Source organism: Lonchura striata, chromosome 4, assembly GCF_046129695.1.
Source record: "Lonchura striata isolate bLonStr1 chromosome 4, bLonStr1.mat, whole genome shotgun sequence".
NCBI lineage: Eukaryota > Metazoa > Chordata > Aves > Passeriformes > Estrildidae > Lonchura > Lonchura striata.
Window position 1 is genome coordinate 69,951,871 of NC_134606.1, and position 10,241 is coordinate 69,962,111.

Consider the following 10,241-nt stretch of genomic DNA (forward strand, 5'->3'; position numbering starts at 1 on the left):
GTAGGATGGACAGGGAGAGGAGGGAAAGGAGTGTTCAGAAGGAGAAAGAGAGTGGGGTAAGGAGGAGGAAGGAGAGAGATTGGGCGGAGGATTGAGGTGTGCAGGGAGGGGAGGGACAGGGGAAGACCAGGTGTGCGGGGGAGGAAGAGGAGAGCAAGGGGGGAGAGCAATGGGGGCTTTGCGGGCGGCAGGGAGGGGAGAGAGGTAAGGCGGAGAGAGGAAGGGAGAAAACAAGGGGAAGAGAGAAGCAGGGGGAAAAGCCGAGGCTCCCGCGCCTCACCCGGGCCCGCCGGGGAGCCCGGCCCGGCCGCTGCCGCCCCACCGCGCACTGAGGGAGCGAATGGCGCCGGGCGCCGCTCCCGGCGTTTAAATCACCTCGGGCCCGCCCCGCGCAGCCGCCCTGGGGCCCCGCGCACCTGAGCCCGGCCCGCCCCGCGCACCTGAGCCCGCCCCGCGCACCTGAGCCCGCCCCGCCCCGCGCACCTGAGCCCGGCCCGCCCCGCACCTGAGCCCGCCCCGCGCACCTGAGCCCGGCCCGCCCCGCCCCGCCGGGGCCTCGCTCTGCGCTGTGCGGGACCCGGCCCGAGGGGGGCGCTCTCGGCGGGACCGGCCGGGGCCGGACATTGACGCCCGGGTCCTGCCCGGCTGCGGCGGGCCCGGGCTCGGGGCTCCGGGCACTCTCCCGCTCCGGCCGCGGGGAGCCGGAGCCGGGGCAGCCCCCGGGGCCCCGTGCTGAGCCCCACCGCGGGGCCGGGCTCTGCCTGTGGCCCCAGACGCGGGGTCCGGGCTCGGCTCTGAGCCCCGAACCCGTCCCGGGCCGAGCCCCAAGAGGCGGCACCGCGGCTCCGCCGCCGGCCCCGGAGGCAGCTCCGAGTCGCTGCTTCTGAGCTCCCCCGGGCGAGCCCCGCACTGCCGGGCTGTGCCCAAGGCAGCCCCCAAAATGCAGGACTTGGTCTCTGTGTGAGCCCAGGGCAGGCTGAGTGATCCTCAAGCCAGGCTGAGCGGTTTCAAGGTCTCAAAACACAAGACTTTGTATTCGAGGCTCTCAAATAAACATTTGGTATCTGATTTAAGCCCTCAAAAAGCACAGGGCTTAGTCACTGTTCCTGAGCTCCAAATCCAGCCATATGACTCTGGTTTCAGTGTCCAAAATGCAGGATTTAGTCTCTGTTTTTAAGCACTGAATCTGAATTTTGAGACCCCTAAATGCAGCCCTTGGTCTCTTTTTGTGACCCCAGAAATAGATCAAGTCAATCTGGTTCTGAGCCCCTGAAACATAGCAGTGGTTTGGGTCTGTGAAAGCCCAAAACTGCCTGTCTCAATGCTGAGGTCCCAAACCCAGCATTAAGTCATGTTCTGAGCCCCTCAAACCCAGTGCCTGAATTACAATTCATTATTTTTATATAAATATTCCTCTAACTGCTAAAGCAGGAGGGAAGATCTAACAGGTTTTCCTTTAACAGGTTTTTTAAACTTAAAAATCTACACATAAATTGCAGCTTATATGTCCATGCTTCTGAAGTATTTAATAATTCTTCTAAATATATGTATTTTTTCACATTACTGATTTGAACAGAGGAAAAAGTATTTTCCACTTGACCTCCAGAAATACTGAAATATGCTTTAATGTAGAAACATTTTCTGAGTAATTCTAAGATGTGAAGCACCAACAGAATAGTGCTTGCCCATTTCCTCATGGAGAGCAGTGGCTGGCGCTGCCAGATCTTTCTCCTTGAGTAGGTGCCAAACAGGAGCTGTGATCAGAGCCTGGAACGGGGCTGGGTTGATGATTAAATAACGAATCAGCATCAATGCTGCTCCCCAGGATTTCAGTGCTGCATGGTTTGGGCAAGACAAATTCCAGGGGTCTGGAAGCCAGGTGCCTAAGAACCCTTTAGCAAGAAGGGTGGCTGGTATACCCACTGTTACAAAAGGTGGCTGTGAGGAATTTCTCCATGCTCTCCCACTGGTGAGACACTTCTTGGGCACTGTGGGTTGTTACAGCACAACCTGGAAGACTCGTGGCAGATCTTGTCCTTCCTAAGAGTGAGTTCCTATGAAGAGGGTAAGTATGACTGAGGGTAATGGCCACAATCCCTGACAGCCTCAGGTGTGGCAGCGGTGGATTTCCACATACTTCCAGCCAGGGACAGGGAACCTTGGCTGAGCACAGAGCGCTGAATGAGCCTCGAGAATCTGGTGTCAGGCACCTCATCACCTCTGCCCTGACACTTCACTGCCCCTTGTTAACCCTTCTCTTTTTATGGCCCTGTAGGGAAAGGAGTTGATCCTACTGAAACATCCCGGAGGCTGCCAGCGAGGAGCTGCAGAGCTGCCTGAACACAAGTGCAGAGGCACACGTTCTCCGTGGGGATCAGCGTGCTCTGACAGGGCTGAAGCTGCTCCAGCTCCACGGGACAGGGACACAGAGCAGCCCCAGCACAGCCAGGAGGCTCTGAGCTGACACCAGGCTGATGGGGAACAGCACTTGTGCCAGGATTAGCACTGGCCCCTGACAAGCACATTTACACTCATTCCACGTGGATGGGGACTGGCTGACAATTCCCTGCATTCCAGTTTGGAAGAAAGAGTTTTGTGTCTGACTTTTTCTTTTCAATACTGTGGGTCTGCATGCCCTGCTGACACACCTTCGATCCATCCCATTCCCTTCCATTTCAGTTACAGATGAGGATAGCTAAAGTAGCAACACTGCTTTTTTTAATGTTATGCTTTTGGCTTAGTCTTATCAAGCTGGGTTTAGTTTCTGAATTCATTTCACTGCTTTCATAAAACCGACTTGGCAAGTTTGGATGACGGATAAGGAATGAACTTCTCTCACCCACAGCTAGTCTGATATGATTTTTTTAAATCCCTTTGGACTGAACAAATGCAGAAGATATTACTGACAATTTTAAAATGAGATAATAAATCTTGGTAAGGTTTTGCATACGTATGTACTCAAGAAGTCAGAGTTTTATCAGAACATAATCTGAATGCTCTGAAAATTTCCAGAGGCCTCACAAGTATGAAAATACTTTTCTCAAAGTCACAGGAGGATTAAAAGTGAGGGACAGACATTACCAAGGGAAAAAAAGAAAAAGAACCAAAAGGAAAAGCACCAAGTTATTTCAGTGTAAGCACCTTAAACAACTGGCATCTGTTCTGAAGTCTTGTGTAACAAATTGTAGCACTATGCAATTAAGTCCAATGGGTTACAGTATCCTGCAAGATTAGACATCTCTAAGGAACCTTGACAAGGCCTTTGGTGTGGCAATGCAGTACTGCCTCCTCAAAGAACAAAGGAAGGTTCCTGGGATATAATTAAAGAACAATTTTGGCAGCTTGGGATGCAAATACAGACATTTCAGGTTATGCAGAAATAAGCTGGAAACCCACAGAACATCACCAAAATAGAATAAAGGAGACTGACTAATGTTTGTCTAAACGGGCCTGAAAGGAAGAGAAAAGGGAAAAGGGTGGGAAAGAGAGAGGACAGGAGTAGCTGTGGTTCCTGAAAACATCTCTTCTTTGTCCTAATTTTTTATCTTAGTCATCTGATGATGGAGACAAAACTAACCAATCTTTTCATTAATCCTGAATCATTAAAACTGACATCAATTGTGACTTTAGCTTCATCCTTCACTTATTTAGTATCTTGTTAGAGACTAGTACTTGCATATGCAAATTTGTTATTTTCATTGGTCTGTGCCTATATTCTGTGTCAAGCAAAGCTTTTCTTATGTTACCTTTTAATGGTGTTCCAAATAGTAGGGTCTCCTCATTGAGCATACTTGGTTAGCTCAATACTTCCAACTGTTCTTCATCTCTTATCACTTTTTGATTCAAGAAGAAAATTTACTGAAAAGAATAACAAGGAAAACCAAATATTTTAAAATTGGTCACTTAGTTGCTGATGTCTATCTAACAAAGCCATCTTTGGGTTATTTTGGCAACACAGTAAATTTAGGAGGTAGCTGCTCTTAAATGGAGCATTTATGGATAAAAAATCAGTCAAACTAAATCAAGACTTGAAAAGTTAGGACACAAACTACAGGGAGGAGCCAAGTCACAAAGTCTCTTTCTCATACAGACATAATTCACTAAGGGAGTGTTTGAACATTTCTGTGACTCCAAGAGTTTGGACAGAAGGACTAGGGAAGGAAATGCATTTTACCATTTAGCCTATACATGGTGGTCTCCTCCTATTCAAAGATGTAAGCCTGAAAAATGAAGAGGTGAGAAGTACATACAGTCCAAGGCGTAAACAAGAGACAGGCATTTAAATCACTTCCATCACTTTTTGCATGTACTGATGTTTAAAACAGTATTGTTTAATGACACTGTATTTTTTCTCAGGTACCCGAGTCCCTCATTACTGCTGAAGCCATTTGAAGGGATTATTCCATTTTTACATAATTTCTGCAGCACAATGAGGAAATCCCACAATGGCTACATGAGCATTCTGGCCATTGCTTGTGGTTTGAGGTGTGGTGAGTTTCCTGGACTGTTGTGAGAGAAAATCATGTGCTGAAGGTGCAAGCCATCAATGAATCAGTAAATAGCTGCTCCTCTGAAGATCAGCTCATTAAGAAGCAGACATCTGAATGAAGTGAGGCTCCTGGGGAATCTGTGGCACCACACATGCCAAAAAGAACGGCATGAAACCTTGTTATGTGCCATGACCAAGCAAAAAGATTTTCTACCTAGGCAGGATCTGTGGTTAATATTCTGCTCTTGTGCTTTGCCCGCTGAAGCCCTGGCATGCTTTTGTTAATGGTGTAGTTCTTGTTCAGCACATTTCCATGTGAGCAACTGCGAGTGGCTGTGTCACCCTGGGCACAGAACGGAGCCCAGCTGAAATGCCAGAGGCTGCAGCTTTCTTTGTGACATGAAGAAAACCAAAGAAAAAAAATATTTTTTTTTTCTGTGACAAAAGCCTCAACAATAGCTTCCTTCTTCAGTAGAATGGCGTTGTATGGATATATTACAGCTGGTCAAAAAACTCCAAGATTATTTATGTTTTAATTAGTTTTTTTGTACTGTTAGTTTTTTTAGTCATAAATAGCCAAATGACACAGTATTTGTGTAACTTAGCAATATCCAGCAATATTCACAGCTTAATTAAATAATTCACATGCCAATCTCTAGTCACGATGCAAAAAGAACAACAGATAAATTAAATAATCATAGCTCCCTTGGCCAATTTCTTGAGAAAAAAAAAAAAAAAGAAGCAGGCTCAGTTGAGACAATATGGCAAATAATGTTTTCTGCAAAACAGCAAACCAAAACACATCATTATTCCCACGTGGCAGGAAGCACGATGCATTTCCAAAGCACACTCTCACCATGAGCAGCAGGCATGTAACTGAGCAGCTGCACCAGTCAAACAGGGGATTCGACTATCATGAACTGAAATGAAAGGGAGGAAGGCAGGAGAGGGGATGAAATATCACAAATTCAAATTGCAATTTCCCAAGCAATTATTCTATTGCTTAGAAATTTGTGAAATGTGACAAATAAAGAAGTGATTGAGAATGCCCACTGCACTCAGATCTGTCTCTGCCAACACGTGCATAAGTAGGAATCAGCACTGGCATTAACCTCAATAAATTAGACAACCATGCCAGCGGGAGTGAAGAATGAAGACAGATTTAGTTGCTATAAATCTGCCAGGATTTGGGGTTTTTTTTTCTTACATCATGGCTTTCTTATCTAATCACCCTGTTGGGATACATGCATACTGCATGCAAAAAAATATTTACAGCACAAAAATCCAGAAAGTTGCTATAGATTGCTTTACATTGTGTTTAGAAGACATTATCCCACAAGTGAACAACTTCAAATAACAGTTTTCTCTTGACCAGGTTCTCTGCTATGGTGATGTTATTTATCCTGGTGTCACACAAGCAGCATTATGCAAGACAATCTACTGGTGGCAGCACAGTGATAAGTGTGTGTCACCCGTGTGTACCATTTGTTCATAATTTTCTATTGCATATTTGAAAAAGTGAAACCCAAACAAAACTGCCAAGATATTATATTCCTTGAGAAGAACATGGTTTATGTCGCAGCTTTACCAAAAAACTCTGGAAACCAGTGCTTCAGTCTGTGAATAAAGATGTAGGCACAAACACTACTCAAGCAGGGTGAAGACCACCCTTGGGCAGAAGTGTTTTGGAGCTGCAGTGGTGAAAGGATGGGGATGTGCTTTGTTTTGCAGAACATTTGGGTGTGTATAACAGGCCTGTCTAAACAGAATTGGTGTGTCTGATGGCTGATCCAATGTTCCAAGGAGGTCCTCTATTCAGAACTTGTTTTCCTTCCCACTTACCCTACTTTGTGTATTGTGCTAGATTACACTGGTTTCATAAGTGGCAGTCACAGTTTCTGTCCATCTGGATATGTTTTGAGGCTCTGCATTTAACAACTGTGAGGGGGGAAAATAGTGAAGTATGCAGCCAGTCTGAAGTGGTTATCTTAGGCTTTAACCTACTGTCACCAGCAAGGCACGAAACATCCTTCACAGGCCATGTAAAACTTATTTCATTTGTACCTTAATACACAGGAAAAAGCATTCTCTTATAAGAGATTATCTATTTCTGTCTGTAATCGCTTCATGAATGAAAATTATTATAATATTAAAGTCATACTAAGTGTCTCTACATATTTATTTTTGATTCAGGACACGTATAACTGAATAAGATATTTGGTTAACTCTTGCACTTGTCTTACAGCTTGCTTTTAAACAAGGAGATTTTATACTTTTCAATATTTTTTAGTTTAAAAAATTATTCTCATGCTATTCATTATGGGATGCCAATCAGTTTTCAAAACACTTGTGCATGCTTGTCATGTTTTTTCCATGTTTATTTTCCATGTTATCCCAGACTAAATTACCCTGTCAATCTCTACCTCCTAGCTCTGTGATGACAGATGAGGATAAACATCAGGCTGGGCACGAGCACGGTTCTGCACATGAACTGCTCTGGTGCACACCCTGAGTCTGTGCAGGCCTTTCAAGGTCGGTGAAGTTTGGACTGCTCATCTTTAAGTGTTAACATCGGCAGGTACCTGTGTCAGGCTCAAAGGGATCCGGGGCTTTGGGACCACGAGTCTCTAAGCTGTCACCTGCACATCACGGCGTAGGGCACGGCTGATTTCCCTCGGAGGCCGGGCTGGAGTTTGCTCCCAGCCGGGGCTGGCTTTGTGTCAAGGCGGGCCGTGGCAGCGAGCGCAGCCCGGCGCAGGCACTCAGCAGCTCTGCTCCTTCCCGCAGCCCCCGGGGCTCTGGCGCCGCTCCCTCTGCCCAGCTCCTGCTCAGGAGCAGGGTGGGCAGGCTGTGCCCCGGTGGTGCTGCCCGCATTAACGGGGAACAAGAGCACGGCTCCCAGTGCCACATCTGTGCTGGGCTTGCCTCTGCAGGAGATTTATGGGCACGGCGAGTCCAGCTGGAGCTGGGAGCTGAGCCTGTCTGCTCTGTGAGGGGTACAAAAGGATGTGGCACGTGGCCAGTCCTGGTCCCCAGCGTGCCACTGCACTGCCCCACTGCTCCAGCCTTCAGCTCCAAATCACGATGCTGCCCAGGTGTGCTTTTTGATCTATTGATGAACACACAGCAGAGGAGAAGCCAAATCACACAAAACTGTCTTGTTCTGATCTATGAGGCAGTTAGCTGCCATCAGCCCTCAGAGCAAAATAATACCTGAGCCAAGAACAGGGCTCTTGACACAACACCTGAAGCTGTGCCTGCAACTCCAAGTGTGATTTAAGTCTCTCTTGTTCATGCACAGTCTTATGGTACTTCATTCCTTGGCTACCCAGATAGGTTGATAAATTCTTTTCTTTGCCATCTGTAAGAGAGGGTTGAACCATGTTGGACAGGAGAAACCCTCTTCTGCTGGGGGAGGGGGGAAGAAGTTACTGCGAGACCATCATAAGGCAGAGATGCTGTTGAAACAGCAAAGGATTTTCCTGAAGGTTCTTAGTACCCATCTGCAATAAATTTTTATGAGGGTTTGGATGAAAAAGACGCCTGGGCTAACCAGCAGGTTAGTGGTTTGGAGAGCTGCACAGCACAGTTACTGGCAAATCCTTGCTTTATCCATTCTGACAGGTCCTGCCATACTATTTATTTTTCTAATGCAATAATATAAATCACTGTCAGGTCATCAGCATTCCCACAGTTTTCCAAAGCATTTTTGTGTCTGCCAAAGGTTCCCGCTGGACCTCTAGGCTGATAGGATGCTATATAAGCTCCTTTAATGGAGCATGTAGTGCTGAGCTGTGCTCTGCTCCAACATTCCTGCTCAGTGGAAGAGGTATAAGGAATAAGGTAATCCCAAGAGTTACGGCTTAAGGACCATATTAAAGACCACCTCCAGTGATAAAATGTCCTAAAACATGAAAGCAAAGCAGTATTTTACTTAAACAGAAGCTTTTTTTCCTTCCACTGTCCACTTAAGAGAATTCTAGGTAAGAATCCCAAAGTCAAGCAAGACACCACCAGCACACTGGAATCTATGCCACACTCCTGAGGCCCGTGCTCCAGCTGAAAATAGCTCGAGTGTGCTGGCCATGTGTCCCCCTGTGCCTTGTTACTCAGCTTTTTTTCCAGGTAGCTCTTTCCCTTCTCCTTTTCCTAAACTGTGGTGGAACACTTCCAAAAGATGTTAAAAAAGGAAACAGAATTCAGTTCACTGATTATTTTGTGAGAACCTTATTTCTCTGGGAGTTGAAGTTCTGCCTTTACCAGCCAATACCATGACAGAAGTCCTGACAGTAAGAGCTGGAGTCTCAGATCCCAGGGCTGCCCATGCCATCCCACAGCGATGCCTCAGTGCTCTTGGACTGCCCTGCTTTGCTGAATGTCAGGAGATCAAAGCTCCAGCCATGCTGAAGGATTTGAAGCACAAGTGGCCCTTTTCTGATCATCTCAATGGCTTCTGAGAGCAGGAGGAAAGCAAATGACAGCTAGTGGATCGAGGAGGGCTTGACCTGGGGATAAGGTGATGGGGTGCAATAATCTCCATCCTGATCTTGGTGCTGTGCAGCAGCTTCCCTGATGTGCTTCATCACCAAGTGAACCACTCTGAGCAAACCCCAAAGATTTTTTGCCTACAGCACTTAGAGCAAAGCCTGGGGTTCTGTTAAACATCTGAATTCTCCCCTAAAACCCTTGCTTTTCTTTAATTAATGACTACTTTCATCCACACTACAGTCACTGATAAACTTGCCATATTTCTGCACACTGTCCTTTCTTTGGTACTCTGATTTGTTATTTCCAAAAGCAAAAAGTATTCAATTTTCTAGATCTGAAACATTTCTTACTTAAATTACAGGCTTTCTTCTTTGAAAAAAAAATAATGCATGACTTCTCTTTATTTGGCTTTGTTGTGAAGAAAGGAATGGTCTGGCTGCAAAGCTGTTTTTTTTTCAGAGAGCATCGGATGGGTATATCAGTCAGATTTTTGCTTTTCCTTCTCTGAAGGAAAGATAAAACTAGCTAATGAGTTGCAGAGTTTCTCCGGGCAATGGCCTCTTTATGCTTGTTGTTTAAACCAGCATATGCAGTATTATCCACAAACCTTCTTAAGGAAAAATGTTTTAATGTCCTTTTCTCAGAGACATTACACATATCTTTCCAGTGGAGGAAAAGCAGCTGAGCTAAATTTCTAATTATTCTAAAATAAGAAAGAGACTATCAGAGTCTCTTCTCAAGAGATCCCATGAGGATTTATTCCCTGATTTATTCCCAATATATAATGTCCCAACTGAATGCAGCCATACTTTTGGTATGGCTGGAGAAGATCTTGAAATTAAAAGACTTGACACCAATACACCAGTCGTATTTCAGTGTGGAGAGAAGAAACAGTCGCTGGATTTAAGATAAACCATACAGTGAACAAAGGTAAGAAAGCTCATCATGATGAAGACAATAAGTGAAGGAAACTCTACTCACCATTTCAGGATTGTATGCGAAGTCCTAAATACTAATGAAAGTAGCTGCACTGAAATACAGTATATCACCTGAATATTCTACCTGAAATTGAAAAATCCCAGGCTATGAGTTGATATCAGGATCAGTTGAAAGAAACATTGGGGTAGGAGACCAACTCTTGTTACGCAGACAAGGAAGGATTTGCATCTGAGCTCTGGAACGCAGAAGGAACTGAGCAGTAGGCTGTGCAGTCTAGTAGATAGCCAAGAAAAATGGAAAGGAACTGAAAAACAGAAAGGATAAA

General features: G+C 45.7%; 1 long non-coding RNA gene across 1 annotated transcript in view; it reads right to left on the minus strand.

The window, feature by feature from the left end:
- Positions 1-9,998, minus strand: part of LOC144246138 (uncharacterized) — a 30,671-nt gene extending 20,673 nt beyond the window's left edge. The window contains exons 1-2 of the long non-coding RNA XR_013339821.1: positions 9,959-9,998; positions 3,747-3,858 (exon numbers count right to left, since the gene is read on the minus strand). This is a non-coding gene — a long non-coding RNA (uncharacterized LOC144246138). The remainder of the gene's footprint in view (positions 1-3,746; positions 3,859-9,958) is intronic.
- Positions 9,999-10,241: the final 243 nt, after the last annotated feature.